Source organism: Dipodomys merriami, unplaced genomic scaffold (genome assembly GCF_024711535.1).
Source record: "Dipodomys merriami isolate MVZ:Mamm:240054 unplaced genomic scaffold, mDipMer1.0.p SCAF_68, whole genome shotgun sequence".
In the NCBI taxonomy this organism is placed as follows: Eukaryota; Metazoa; Chordata; class Mammalia; order Rodentia; family Heteromyidae; genus Dipodomys; species Dipodomys merriami.
In genome coordinates, this window is record NW_027206268.1 from 7,306,493 (window position 1) to 7,320,032 (window position 13,540).

Here is a 13,540-nt window from a genome sequence, read left to right on the forward strand (position 1 = left end):
CACATGTGTGCACATGCATACATGCATACTTACAAGCATGCATATACGTGCATCCACACAATGCTGTTCTCTTTCTCACTCTCTAACCACAAGGCCAGCATGAATAAAAATGATCAGTGATGCTACCAACTTCTTAAACTTCAGAGCTCTGATTTTCATCTCAAAGGGTGAAAAATGCCTTCATTTCCTCACTCTTACCCTGAGCTACCCAAAGGTTTTCCAGTAATAACGAGATGCAAATAATTAATTATCGCCTTCTCCTCAAAAAAAAAATGGTGGTGTGGTGAAAGAACACATGGGTCTAGGGACCTGACCTTGATCAGCACTGCGAGGACAAATCTCTGCATTTTCTCTGTTGATTTACGGAGCAAGGGTCACCTCCAGACTCCATCTTTGGAAAAGAAGCATCTTGCTAAATAATGTGCTGCACACTTAAAACTAAATTGCCCATAAAAGTCACTGTTAGGGGCTGGGAAGGTGGCTCAGTAGTAGAGTGCTTGCCTTGCATGCATGAGGCCCTGGGTTCGATTCCTCAGCACCACATAAGCAAAAAGAAAAAAGCCGGAAGTGGCGCTGTGGCTCAAGTGGTAGAGCGCTAGCCTTGAGCTGAAGAGCTGAGGGACAGCGCCCAGGCCCAGAGTTCAAGCCCCACAACTGGAACCCCCCCCCAAAAGAAAGTCACTATTAACAACAGTACAGCGGAGCAACCTATCCCTGCCAGGCCTTTACACTCACTACACACTCATGTGCTAATGTGAAGGGAAATGAAGAATCATCAGAGCCTTCTCTGCACTTTCTCTGTGTATAGACGTATTTTCCTAACTGCCTGGGAGACTGTCAGTCAGGGCACTCTCTGCCAAAAAACGAACCATATGATCATTAGCTAATTACAAACGCACTGTGCATTTTGACAGGGGACGCACATCCTGTGGAAGAGCTGAACGCTCAAAGAAAGAGTAAATAAAACTGGTTCTCTCAAACGCTTCAAACTGAGGATTTTCACCAAACAGGCTTCTCCCATGCCCCATGGTAAATTTGTATTAATGTTCCAAACTAATTCAATTTTTTTTTCTGGTCCTGGAGCTTGAACCCAGGGCCTGGGCGCTGAGCTTCTTTGTACTCAAGGCTAGCACTCTACCACTTGAGCTGCAGCACTACTTCTGGATTTTTCTGAGTAGTTTATTGGAGATAAGAGTCTCACGGACTTTTCTGCTCAGGCTGGCTTCAAACCGCGATCCTCAGGTCTCCGCCTCCTCAGTAGCTAGGATGACAAGGATGACAGACGTGAGCCTCTTGGCACCCAGTTTCAACTTATTTTATCTATTTTTGCTGCTTGTGTTGAATCATAAAGCACAGAATGGCATGGTGAAATCCTTGATTTCCAGTCTTTCACTCCTGCTCAGGAGGTACCCAGTGACGCTCAGAAATGAAAAGAATAACAAAAATCAAGACAGGAACTAAATCCCAGTGTTTTCAAGACACAATCTAGTCCAGAGCACAAAGACATGCCCAGAATGGCTCCATTGTCTCGGAAGAGCTTCACAACTGGAAAAAAAATACTGGGAGGATGAGTATGAACTCAACCGCCTACTTTATGATTCCCTTATGTCAGTGCTAAGAGTCCTCAGGGGGATCTACTCTTGTCCCCGGTTGCCTTACATGTGGAGCATCAAGCTTTTCTTGTAAAGAAAAAACAAAACTCAATAACTGCTCTCTGAACCCTGTCCTCTGATAAGCAAACGAAAATATGTTCAAAACCTCTGCCCAGTGTAACGCGAGGTTACACTGTGTGACTGCAGAAGGAATCAGTCCTTGTTAAAGGTGAGGGCAGAGGTCCCATGTCTAGATTTTAACGTCATTCCTGATGGTGTCCGGGGACCATCTCCCTTCTGATTCCAGCGTCAGGAAGCTTCATGTGAGACTGGGCCTGCCAATGGATTGGCCGCTTGCTGCCGGAGGACACCGGAGAGACAGCCAATGCATCGCATCTAAGACAATTGGGGTGTCTCACACCTCACACTGGGAACCAATTACAACGAAGAAAAGCAGGGAGCCATTTAAAGTATTTCCTTCTGACTACCTAGGGATGGATCGACGATACTCATTTTAAGAAATGACTGAAATTTTCTCATCGGAGACAAATGAATGACTGCTTAGCGTACACCAAAAGAGAACCGAAAAGAGGGAACAAATAGTTCCAATCAGAAGATAGAATGCCACATATATTAAAGGATGGTATAACAATGGAATTCTATGCCTCCATCAGAAAGAATGACATTGCCCCATTTGTTAGGAAATGGAAAAACTTGGAAAAAATTATATTAAGTGAAGTAAGCCAGGCCCAAAGAAACATAGGTCCCATGGTTTCCCTTATTTGCAATATCTAGTATATATATGAGTCAAGCGGAAAAGGTCAGATAATGTGATGTTAGGAAAATGAACCCTTAGATATGTATTTTAATTTTTTTTTCTTTCATGCATTTGTTTCTAATGCATTTATAAGATTATCTCTTTGTAGCTTTGTATGTCCCTCCCCCACAGTATAACCCCTGCTTTCACTATAACTTGTGGAGGAGATGGGAAATAACAAGTCATTTAAGGATACAGGTGGACCTGTTGCAACAATGAGAAGTACAAGTTGTCATGTCGAAAACGAGCTTTACAAAGTTGGTGCGGGGGGGGGGGGGGAAGAGGATGGGGGGAAGGCTGGGAAGGGATTAAAGGGTAAACAAAGGAGGAGGCTGCAATGCTTGATAAGAAATGTACCCATTATCCTGCCCATGTAATTGTAACCCCTCTGTACAGTATGTTCACAAAAATTTTTTTAATTAAATTAAATAAAAAAAAGGATGGTATACAAGTCACCAAAAAAATACAGAAAAAGTTAAATTATTTACCTTTCTAGTTCAGCACAAATGTCCTACAGCTAATTATCATGAGATATTGCCTGGAAATTAACCAGTCATGTTGTGTTTCTATCTCCAGATTTACAATTAGTAATGCTATTAATGTGGTTCCTGTACTTAGCTTACTAATTATACTGCTATGAACTAATGGTGGTAAAAATAGCAATAGCCATCAACTACCAATTAATGCTTAATGAGAGCATATAAACCTTGGCATTGTAATGAATTTCAAAATTATTGTTGCTTGTGTTCCTTTTGTAATTGTGCAAAAATCTGTGTAACCAGTAACTACTGAAGTACGGCATTGATTGAGAGCACATATACCACAGTGTTCCAAGAAAAACCAGGAAAAATAGACAACGATGAGAGAGAGAGAGAGAGAGAGAGAGAGAGAGAGAGAGAGAGAGAGAGAGAACACACACTTTGGGTTGGCCTTAGAATTCTGCACATGTTTTGGGGGAAGATTCTTCTTTTTCTAGTTATGCAATAGAAATAAGTTGAACCATAATTCACAGAGATGTCATTTCAAGCCTACAATAAGAAAGGGGGAAGAGTAGGTTTGAAGGGAAGAGTCAGCCAACTCCTGGAATTTGTGGAGATCAGAATATCTGGGAAGTTCCTATGCAAGGTAGGAGTATGCTGTCTTGGCTAGGTTAAAGGAGGGTGTGCGGCATTAACAAACATCCACCAATGGCTCAGCTCTCGGACTCACTGCAGTCACACGGGGACAGGGCTCCCCTTGAAATGTGAGACTCTTCTTTGTCAAAACAAATACAAAGGAATTCACAAGATCCTGTGTGTTATCCAACTCTTTGGACATTAAGATACATAACACATTCATAGTGAGTAACTGGCCTGACAACTGTGTTGAATTTAATGGTTTGGATTGAAAGACATAGTCCCTCTACAATCCAATTGGATGGATGGATGGATGGATGGATGGATGGATGGATGGATGGATGGGTAGATGGATGGATGGATGGATGGATGGGTAGATGTATGGATGGATGGATGGATGGATGGATGGATGGATGGATGGGAGGTAGGTGTGTGGTAGGTGGTGGGTGGGTGGATAGATGGCTGGGTGAATAGATGGATGGGTCAGCAAATGTTCATGATAAGACAGACTATCATGTCCATTGCATACATTGGCATTATACCATTCACAACACACCATTCACATTACAGCACTCACATGATACATGTACTTTCAAATAGGCTGTGTAAAGGAAGAATGATAGCACCAGCAAAGGGAATCTGTACCTAATAATATAAAACATTACTAATATAGAATATTTGCCTGTTGTTCCAGTTTCTCCCCCAGGATGGTTAATAAGCAGCACGCAGACAGCCCCAGAGTTCGCACCTTGCCCTGCCCACGATACAGGGGAACTGCTAATGAGCACAGAATTAGCCAAAAGCTGGCCGCTGGGGGATGGCAGAGAAGCAGGGGCCCCGCAGGTGAGTCGAGGACTAATGGGCACATGAGTAATGGGACCAGGCCGCCATCGTTTGAGGCTTGCGCACACTCCAGTGTGCCTTCCTCCATGAGCACCCTGGAAACACACTGCATCATGTCTGCTTCCAACCCTGCTGTGCAAGGGCTCCGTGCGAAACCTGTGAGATACACAACTATTTCACGAGAAGATGGTAATGTTCACAAGCATTCCCACTCTGTGCCAGGCAATATCCAGGTTTCCAAGCATGTGGGGAGAAAGAGGGGATTCTTTTCTTCCTTGGAGGCACTTACGTTCTGGCAGGGAGATTTCTATAGTAAACCAGCCCCTTGTACATTGTCCACTGCTGAGCAATGCAATTAAAATGGCAGTTACAGAGGCATAGTACGGTGGCTGAAGAAAAAAAATGGGGGGCGCACAGAGACAGAGAAGCTCAGCTAGGTAGCCAATGCTGTTTTCTTCTTGAATATGTGTTTCATTTTAAACAAAATCTTCTCTAGTGAAAGGCAGTGCCGTGTGCGTTAATGAGATATCACTCCACCTATAAACTGGTGTTGATCTGATTGAAAGAGAAAACGCAACAAACTCATGTCTCTATCAAAAATGTAAAAGTTTGCCGTTCTTGAACCCATGACCTCACCCTGGTCCTGGTAACACTTTCTGCCTAAACTCTTCAGACACTCCTACTATTTTTTAAAATAATAATTATTCATAGGAAATTCCACATCGCAGGATGCTTATCACTCTCTGTCTTTCAAGAAGCAAGACCGAAGGTTGAACTGTAACTGTTTTCCCTTTGTCAGCAATATTGCTCCATAAAGTTATTTCACCTCATCAGGCTTTTTTTAAAAAAATTTTTTTGACTTTTGTGGAATAAGTTCAATGATAGCACTTTGTAGAGCTGTTGGGAGAATTAAGTGTTCAATATCTATTAGCAGTTGTTACAATTAACTGCTTCCTGGTCCTCCCCAAACTACACCACTTAAGGAGATAGAGTTTGTTTGAATATCTACCCCAGAAATAGAAGAGTGTCTGCTACCTAACACAGACACAATAAAACACTTGTTCACTAAATCAAGTAGTTTTGTGTTTAAGAGACAGAGACTGTAGCTAAGTCTGACCCCGAACTTGCAGCTCCACCTCCTCAGCCCCTGACTGCAGTGATTTCAAGCATGCATGGACGCTTCTGGCTCAAGGCCTACAAAATATTAGTGTATGGAAACCATCAAGGAGGCGGTATCTTTACATTTGCCATCGTAAGACTGCCAGTATCTGATGGCTTCCAAAGAGCTGTTATTTATTGAGTGCTCTGGAAAGAATGAGCTTATAACTTAGTTTTGTTGCTTTGTTGAGATTTGATATTTAACCTGGTTCAGTCTTAAAAAAAAAATTTGTGTTCGATGTGAAACACAAAACCAACTTGCGACCTGACTTAGGGATTTAGCTGACAGGCTTCTCTCCTGGACTGAAAGTGTCAGCGTTGGGTCTGACCCCCCCATCTGTACATGTCGCTTTCTCCACCTTCCCGGGAATGTAAACACTGCCCGTATACAACATGTTAAAAGTATGCAATGACGGAGAACCCACGCCCCTGTCCACCTGCCCACTGGACCGAGAGGAAGCACTAGCCAGGGCTCCTGGAGGCCGGGCAGGCCGCCCCGGTGTGGGTGTGGTGTGTGCTGACACCAGGTGGTGCTCTGTTCTCAGGAAACAGCTGCTGCCATTTGGCTCTAGGTCAAACTTCCTCCTAGCCTGACCAAAAGAACTCTCTCTCCCCCCCCCCCCCCGCCCCCTCTCTGTTCTTTTTTAGTTCTGGGAATTGAACCCGGGACCTCACACTTGGCAGGTGAGTGCTTTGCAACTGAGCCATATTTTCAGCCCCTACATTTCTGAAGCTTTTAGAAGCTGCTCCTGTGTCATTCTCCCTGGAAGACCTCATCCCAGAGCTTACAGAAAACAATCCGCTCCATAATTCCACCACCTCGGGCAGCATCTGATTTGCCTCCCTTCCTTCCCTGATCAGTTCCTTTCCTTCTCTGCTAGTGGTTTGTTTTGATCAGATCATTCTCACATTGCCCTTGGACCGGCCTCAATTGATCAACTTTTTCCAGACAAAATCTTGTAGGTCAATCTCCAAATGGCTAAAAATAAGTTTGACTCTCCAGCAAAGCATGAGCCGGCCAGTGTTTTATATACATGTGAACACACAATATACAGAATTGTATGCTAGGGACACATCCCTACTTCCAACCTTCCTCTTGGGAGACTCTGACAATTCAATTCAAAAAGGTAACTTACATTGAGTTAACTATGTTTAGATTGATACTCCTGCTACTGAGAATGAGGCCAAGGCCGCACTGTGTTTAACAATGGCTTTGGTTTTTTAGGAAAATAACAAATATACAGATTCAAATACACACACACACACACACACACACACACACACACACACACACACTATCTCACACAAATGAAAATTGTTGGTTCATCTCTATTTATATTTATATTCTAAAAAGAACTTAGAGATTCAATTTCACATATGCCAGACAAGACTATAAAGTTGAGTCTGCTACCTGGTGCCAGTAGGTAGGAATTGCTAATATTTCTCAAAGAAATTTTACATAAATTTACATTTAGATTTCTGGGAAATTATCTCAAAGTTATCCCAGCCCACATTCTCCCACTCTGAAGCTCATAAAAAATATTACTTTCATTTAGGAACAATTCAAAAAGTTCTCATTAAGAAAAATCAGGTTGTGAAGGATTGAGCATCTTCCCCCAAAGTTTTAAAAATCACCAGACAAAAGTCATTTAAGAAGAAAGACAACCTTTCAACTTGCTCGGGGGCTTGCTCATCATCTCCCTAACAGAAGTTTGCTGATGCCTTGACAATGTCTTAGTCTGAGCTCATCAAAGAACATGCTGTCCAGTTACTGTAGCATTTCTAAATGTGGATTAATCAGAAATGGAAATGTGGATAGCATTTGCTTTGAAACTAAATGAGCCCCTGACAGGGAAGCTAATTACTCAGAATTCATTCTGATGGTCTGTCTTACCAATGAAAATTTGGGGTACTGAACTGAGCAAGAGCTATCCTGGATGAGAAATGATGATCAGGCATCCATGGAGGGAGCAGAGCAGAGCTGGGGCTCTGGCCTGGACAGATGTGACCGCTGGCTTTTGTTAGGAAGAACAGAACCAGATTTAGGGAGAAAACTTCCCCGTAAGCCAGAGAGACACAATGGTAATTCATTTATTTGAGCTTCAGCCTGAAAACATTTCCCTCTTCTTTCTTTATTTCTCTCTGAAGTTTCATTTTCTAAGCAGAGATTTGTAGTGAATAGAGATTACATTCATTCTCCTGTGCTTTTGGAATGTCATGAGTGTACACATATATATATACACACACACACCTACAGTACGACTTTTTCCAGATCTATCCATTTCCTTGCGAATGATCTAATTTCATTTTTCTTAATGGATGAATAAAATTCTCTGTGTGTGTGTGTGTGCACACATGATGCGTGTATGTTTATGGCATACATAGAAATAGACATATATCACATTTTCTTGACCCATTCTTCAGGTGTAAGTCATCTATGTTGTTTCCATAAACTGGAAGTTGTGAATTGTGCTGCAATGATATGAACAATAGCACAAGTTTGCAGGTTGTAACTAAGAACCTTACACCTTTAGATATCTTGTCATCTATTTTTTAACAGCATGTTTACCAGCGCAGCAGTTTTGTTTTTAGTCCATCAGTATTTTACTCTGGATGTGTAATAACTTCTCTACTGGGGCTTTGGCAATAGGTATCCGATGGCTTCTCACTGGTCTCTTGTTTCCGCAGTTGTTTGAGGTTTGCTTTTGGAATCTTAAACTTCACTCAGAGATTCAGAAACACTCCTCTGATGAGTAACTTTCCTGTCAGACCTCACTGCTGTATTGACAGCCTGTTCTTTGGTGAGGACACTGCACTTTCAATCTGCTCAGGCCATGCTTCCGTGTGTGCTGAGGACATGGGTCTTCATTACACACCTTTTCCAGAAGTCCCTTGGTTATTTCTACCCACTTATCCTTCCAGTTGCATTTCACAAAGACTCCTAGGGAAAAGCCCTTTGTAATGGTGGTTACTATTACATAGAAACACATGCAGTAATTTAAGGGAAGATGGAGGTATTTCTACACAAGATCATGTGATATTTTTCTACTTTCCTTCCTTTATCTCTAAGAAGAAATTTTCATTCCATGTACATTTTGCAAATTTCTTAGCAACATTATGTATTCAGTCACCATAGGGTTAAGGCAATGATTATTGACTTTCCAGGGAGTCATGGCTTTTGTTTATTTTTAGCAGCTCATTTACCAAACTCTCCTTTTAATTCCAGCAGATCGGTTTACATGGCATGTAATCCTATCATGTATAAGTAGCTATAATTTAATATCCTCTCGGCCTGTATCTTGTTTCTTGTAGAGCATCTCTTCATCGCTTTAGCTGATGTCATGTTCCACCCAACCCATTAAGTCAAGTCCGAGGCGTCATTTGTTTGCTGGCTCGTTTTCTTTTCACTTGGGCGGTGATTAATGTTGATTGTCACTTTGATTGGATTGAGAAATAACTAGGAGATTAGTAAAGTACACCTCAGGGCATGGCCGCACTGGCTTGTCCCAAGCCTATTAGATCCTGAGGGCTGTGACCTAATGAATGGATTAATGCCTTGATGGCTTCCTAATGGGGTGGGATGGTGGGGGAAAGGTAGGAGGGAAGTGGGTCACGGGGCGGGGGAGCGGGGCGGCACATCTCAGGGGACAGAGATTGTCCTGCTTTCCTAATCAGCAATCTGTCCAACATCCTCCAACCTACGTGGCCCTGCCGTGGGGACTCAGCATGTCTTGTGGCACCAAAGGCCTGTGGGCCGACATCTCTGAAACCGGGAGCTGAAGGAAACCTTTTCCCTTTTAAGTGGTTTAGGTCAAGAATTCTGTCATGGCAAGGGCAACTGGTGAAGGCCCATCTCCTCTTGGGCCCCTGGGCAAGCGGGGCCTCCCTCGCCCCGTCCCTCAAGAGGCCGGCATGCGGGGCTGACCCCTCCAGTCCCTGGTCTGCACAGCCCAGCCCCTCCCACAGCAGCTCTGGAGGCGAGAGCCAAAAGGCTAACGGTTGGCAATGCACCGCTTGCTGTGCATTTGCTGGGCATGGAGGAGGACGGGGGGAAGCTCTCCAGCTCTTCCCTCCATCAAGGCGCTGGTCCTCTGAGGAAAGGAGTCACGTTTAAACACCACAGGAAAGAATGGGTATGACTCCTGTTCCCTTACCCGTGGTTTCACTCCCCAACTCTTCCTCATGCAATCAGACGTGGGCATCGAGGAGAAAAAGTTCTACAGCCATGTATTTTTTAGCTTTGTTTTTCTTTTCTTTTGTTCTGGAAAGTTCCATTTGATTTTATATGTGTATTGTGCATCCTTTTGGTTCTCTAACAGTCACTTTCTAGAAACAAAACTGTGGTCAGCAAACAAGTATCAGGGAAGCTCTCGCTTCTCTTGGAAAAGAAAAGGGGGGGGAACCTCCAGGTATTTTGTGGGAAATAATGGTAGCGAGAGTAGTGAGGTAGTGAGAAACCCCTAGAATCATGAGCTACGTATATTTTAGAGATAGTGGACTTTGTACAGGATGTAATCTGCTCCTCGTATTGACAATTAATTCTTCCTTTCTACCTCTAAGGATTGTGTGATTGGCGCCATGGCAAATTGAGGATTGTTTTCAATGAGTCAACCTGGAGAGGAAATTGTTCTGCTGTAAATGGTAACAAATTAAAACTACAAATTAACATGAATCCACAGGAACTATTGACTATCACACCAACCTCATCATTTAGCCAGAGGTACTTCAAATTCACCATGTTTACAACAGAAAATAAAATCCACAGCAGTAGAAGCAGGTCGGCAAACACTACCGCGTTTGTGGTGGTGTTCTCAATACTCATTGCTTCTGAAATTTTTTCAGGCTTTGGCTTTTGCAATAGTTCATCATAAAAGGAGCTACTTTCTATGTGTGTGTAGAAATTATATATAGAAATATCACATTGAACCTCTCTTGTACAGCTATTGTGTTAATAAAAATACAATACCTATATATTTATCAGAGATGTAATTGTCTTAAAGCTTGAAATTCAGCCTTTTGAATAATATTTATGCTTACAGCTCTTGGGCTAAGCCATATTCAATAACATATGTGTGGTCTCTTATTTTAGTTCCAAAGGAACTTTGGTTTGGATCGGAAGAGAATGGACAGATTCACAAGAAGTGAGACTTAAGGTGGAGGTGGAAGAGAGCCTTGGGGCCCAATTGATGTTCACCTTCCCACCCTTCCCTACCCAGGCTCATCTGTAACCCAGGACTGGGTGGACAGCTGCCCCAACGCTTTCTGATTCATCTTTTGGAAAATATTACCTTGCTTTCCAACCCCTGTACTTGTTGTGTTGATTTCTCTCTTCTGACTTCTGCGGTTTTTTAATCTCATTTTTTGAACACAACTGTTCCCTACGGTCCAGTTCTTGACCCTTTGTCCTGCATTTGTTCACTGTCCCTCCGGGAACTCGCGCAATCTAAGTGACTAACAAGAACTTATGGGCTCAAGAGCAGGATCTCTGTGTGCTCATTGTCCATTTTCACTTGCATCAGTGGAAGCTTATATTTATATAAACTCTGAGATGGTACATATTTTTCCAAACCATTTTTGTATCTGATGTCTTCTGTGTCTCCAGACCCATCATTACCACTTTTAACTTCCTTCTCTTTCTTCTGCAAGCTAGTCCTTTAAGTATATTTTTAAAAAAACAATAAATGTAGGCCAGGTGCGGGTGGCTCATACCTGTCATCCTAGCTACTCAGGAAGCTGAGATTTGAAGATCATGGTTCAAAGCCAGCCTGGGCAGGAAAGTCCGTGACACTCTTATCTCCAATACACTACCAGAAAACCAGAAGTGGCGCTGTGTAAAGTGGTAGAGCGCTGGCCTTGAGCTGAAGAGCTGACGTACAGCACCCAGGCCCAGAGTTCAAGTCCCACGACCAACAAATAAATAAATAAATAAATAAATAAATAAATAAATAAATAAATAAATGTATGTTTCATGTTTAAAATGACACTATATTATTTTCATGTTGTGTTCTGGTCTTGACCTAAATAATTACTTTCAAATCTTTTGCATGGAAGGCCTGATCTTATTTCATCCAATCTATTTGAGTTTTCATATTAAATAAGCTAAGGAAGTAACAAGAACAACACTTTCTGCTTCCTTCCTTCTGTGCTCTTTGTCATCTAGTATCCATGTTGACACTAGGAAGAGAAAGATTTATGTTTATTGGTCAGAAAACACCTTCTGAATTTATTAAAGTGGTCTGTCTCTCCTCAGGCCCCTGCTTCTCTCCGCATAGCTATCTGGTTGACCTCAATTGTTTCATGCGTTCTGAAGTGGCAGTGGCTCCGGAGAGAAACACTGAAGCTTGGGGGATGGACAAAAATATAACCTGAGCAGCGATCACTGTCTCAACTCGCTAGCTCTGAGCTCTGAGAGCCCAGACTTGGGGAGGGATGGAAAGATGTGACTGGATGGAAATCAACAGCCATAGTTGCTGGTGGACTACAAGCCAGCTAGAGGCTTGAAAGAATACCGAATTCAGTGAGTTTCTTTGTCCTTATCTTCAAGCTGAGTTGCTGGCCAAAGAGCACTGTTCATGTTCTTGCTAATTGTGGAAGGCCCTGCTTCCTTTGTTTAGTCCCTGAGCTAGGGTCCCACTGAGAGTTGTGAAGTGGGAGTGATAGCTGTGAAACCTGACTTGAAAGAAGTCTTTCTTAAAGCATAAAATATGTGAATTATTATAGACGCAGAGTAGGTGGCGGCCTCAGGAAGAGAATTCGGAGCACACAGGTACAATGCCTCATTAACTGCAGAGCTCTGGGATTGCTCTTAGCTACTTTTAGAACTGTTCTTGAGCACCCAGTGGGGGAAAGCACTTTTGTATATTTTAAAATTTGTCATCAACTTAAGGATCTATTCAATTAAGGTGTCATGTCTCATCTCAAGTGGAAAAACAAAGGTGAAAAGCCCCATGGTACAAAAGCGCTGAACAGCTGATAACAGTGTTTCTGCCTGATTTGGTGTAATTATCCAGACTGAACAAGCTCGGCTTCAGAATTACAGGCAACCGCTAATTATCTGTTCCCTATCCCAAAGTGTGTGTGTGTGTGTGTGTGTGTGTGTGTGTGTGTGTGTGTGTGTGTGTGTGTGTGTGTATCCTGAGCTTTTAGGGTTAGGAGTTTAAAAAGAAGTAGAGCAGATCAATTTATTTAAAGTTTAGTTTGTGATGCCGTCTACAAAACTAACTTTAGCTTTTAGTGTATAAAAGACGCTGGACACATGACCCAATGCATGGCATACATGACTGTGGTTTTAGTATGTAACAGACACCGTGAGGACACGTGATCATACCTGTTGTCCTAGCTCCTGGTATCTTGCCCCAGCAGGGAGAGAGACCCTACCTCAAAAATAAAGAGCAAAAGTCAAGGCTGAAAGTGTGACTCAGCAATAAGAGTACCTGCTTAGCAAACATGAGGTCCTGAATTCTAAACCTTGGCACTGCCAAGAAAGAAAGGAAGAGAGGAAAGGAGGGAGAGAGAGAGAGAGAAAGAGAGAGAGAGAGAAAGAGAGGGAGAGAGGGGGAAAGGAAGAAAGAAAGAAAGAGAGAGAGAGAGGGAGGGAAGGAGGGAAGGAGGGAAGGAGGGAGAAGAAGGAAGGAAGGAAGGAAAGAAGGGAAGGAGGGAGGGAAGGGAAGAAGGAGGGAAGAAGAAAGGAGAGAAAGAAGGAAATAAGGAAAGAATACAGAAGGGAAGGAAGGAAGGAAAAGAAACGAGAAGGAAGGGAGAAAGGGAGAAAAGAAAGAAGGAAAGAGAGAGGGAGAAAGGGAGAAGGTCTGAGCGGCATGCTGTGGCTCACACCTGTAAGTCTTGCTACTCAAGAGGTAGACAGGAAGGATCCCATTGTGAGGCCAGTCGTGGTGGGAAATTAATGAGATTCCTTCTCAACCAATTTTAAGAGGCTGTGTGTGGTGATACGCCCCTGTCATCCCAGATACACAGCAAGCATAAAGAGGAGGGCAGCGGTATGGGTATCTCAAACA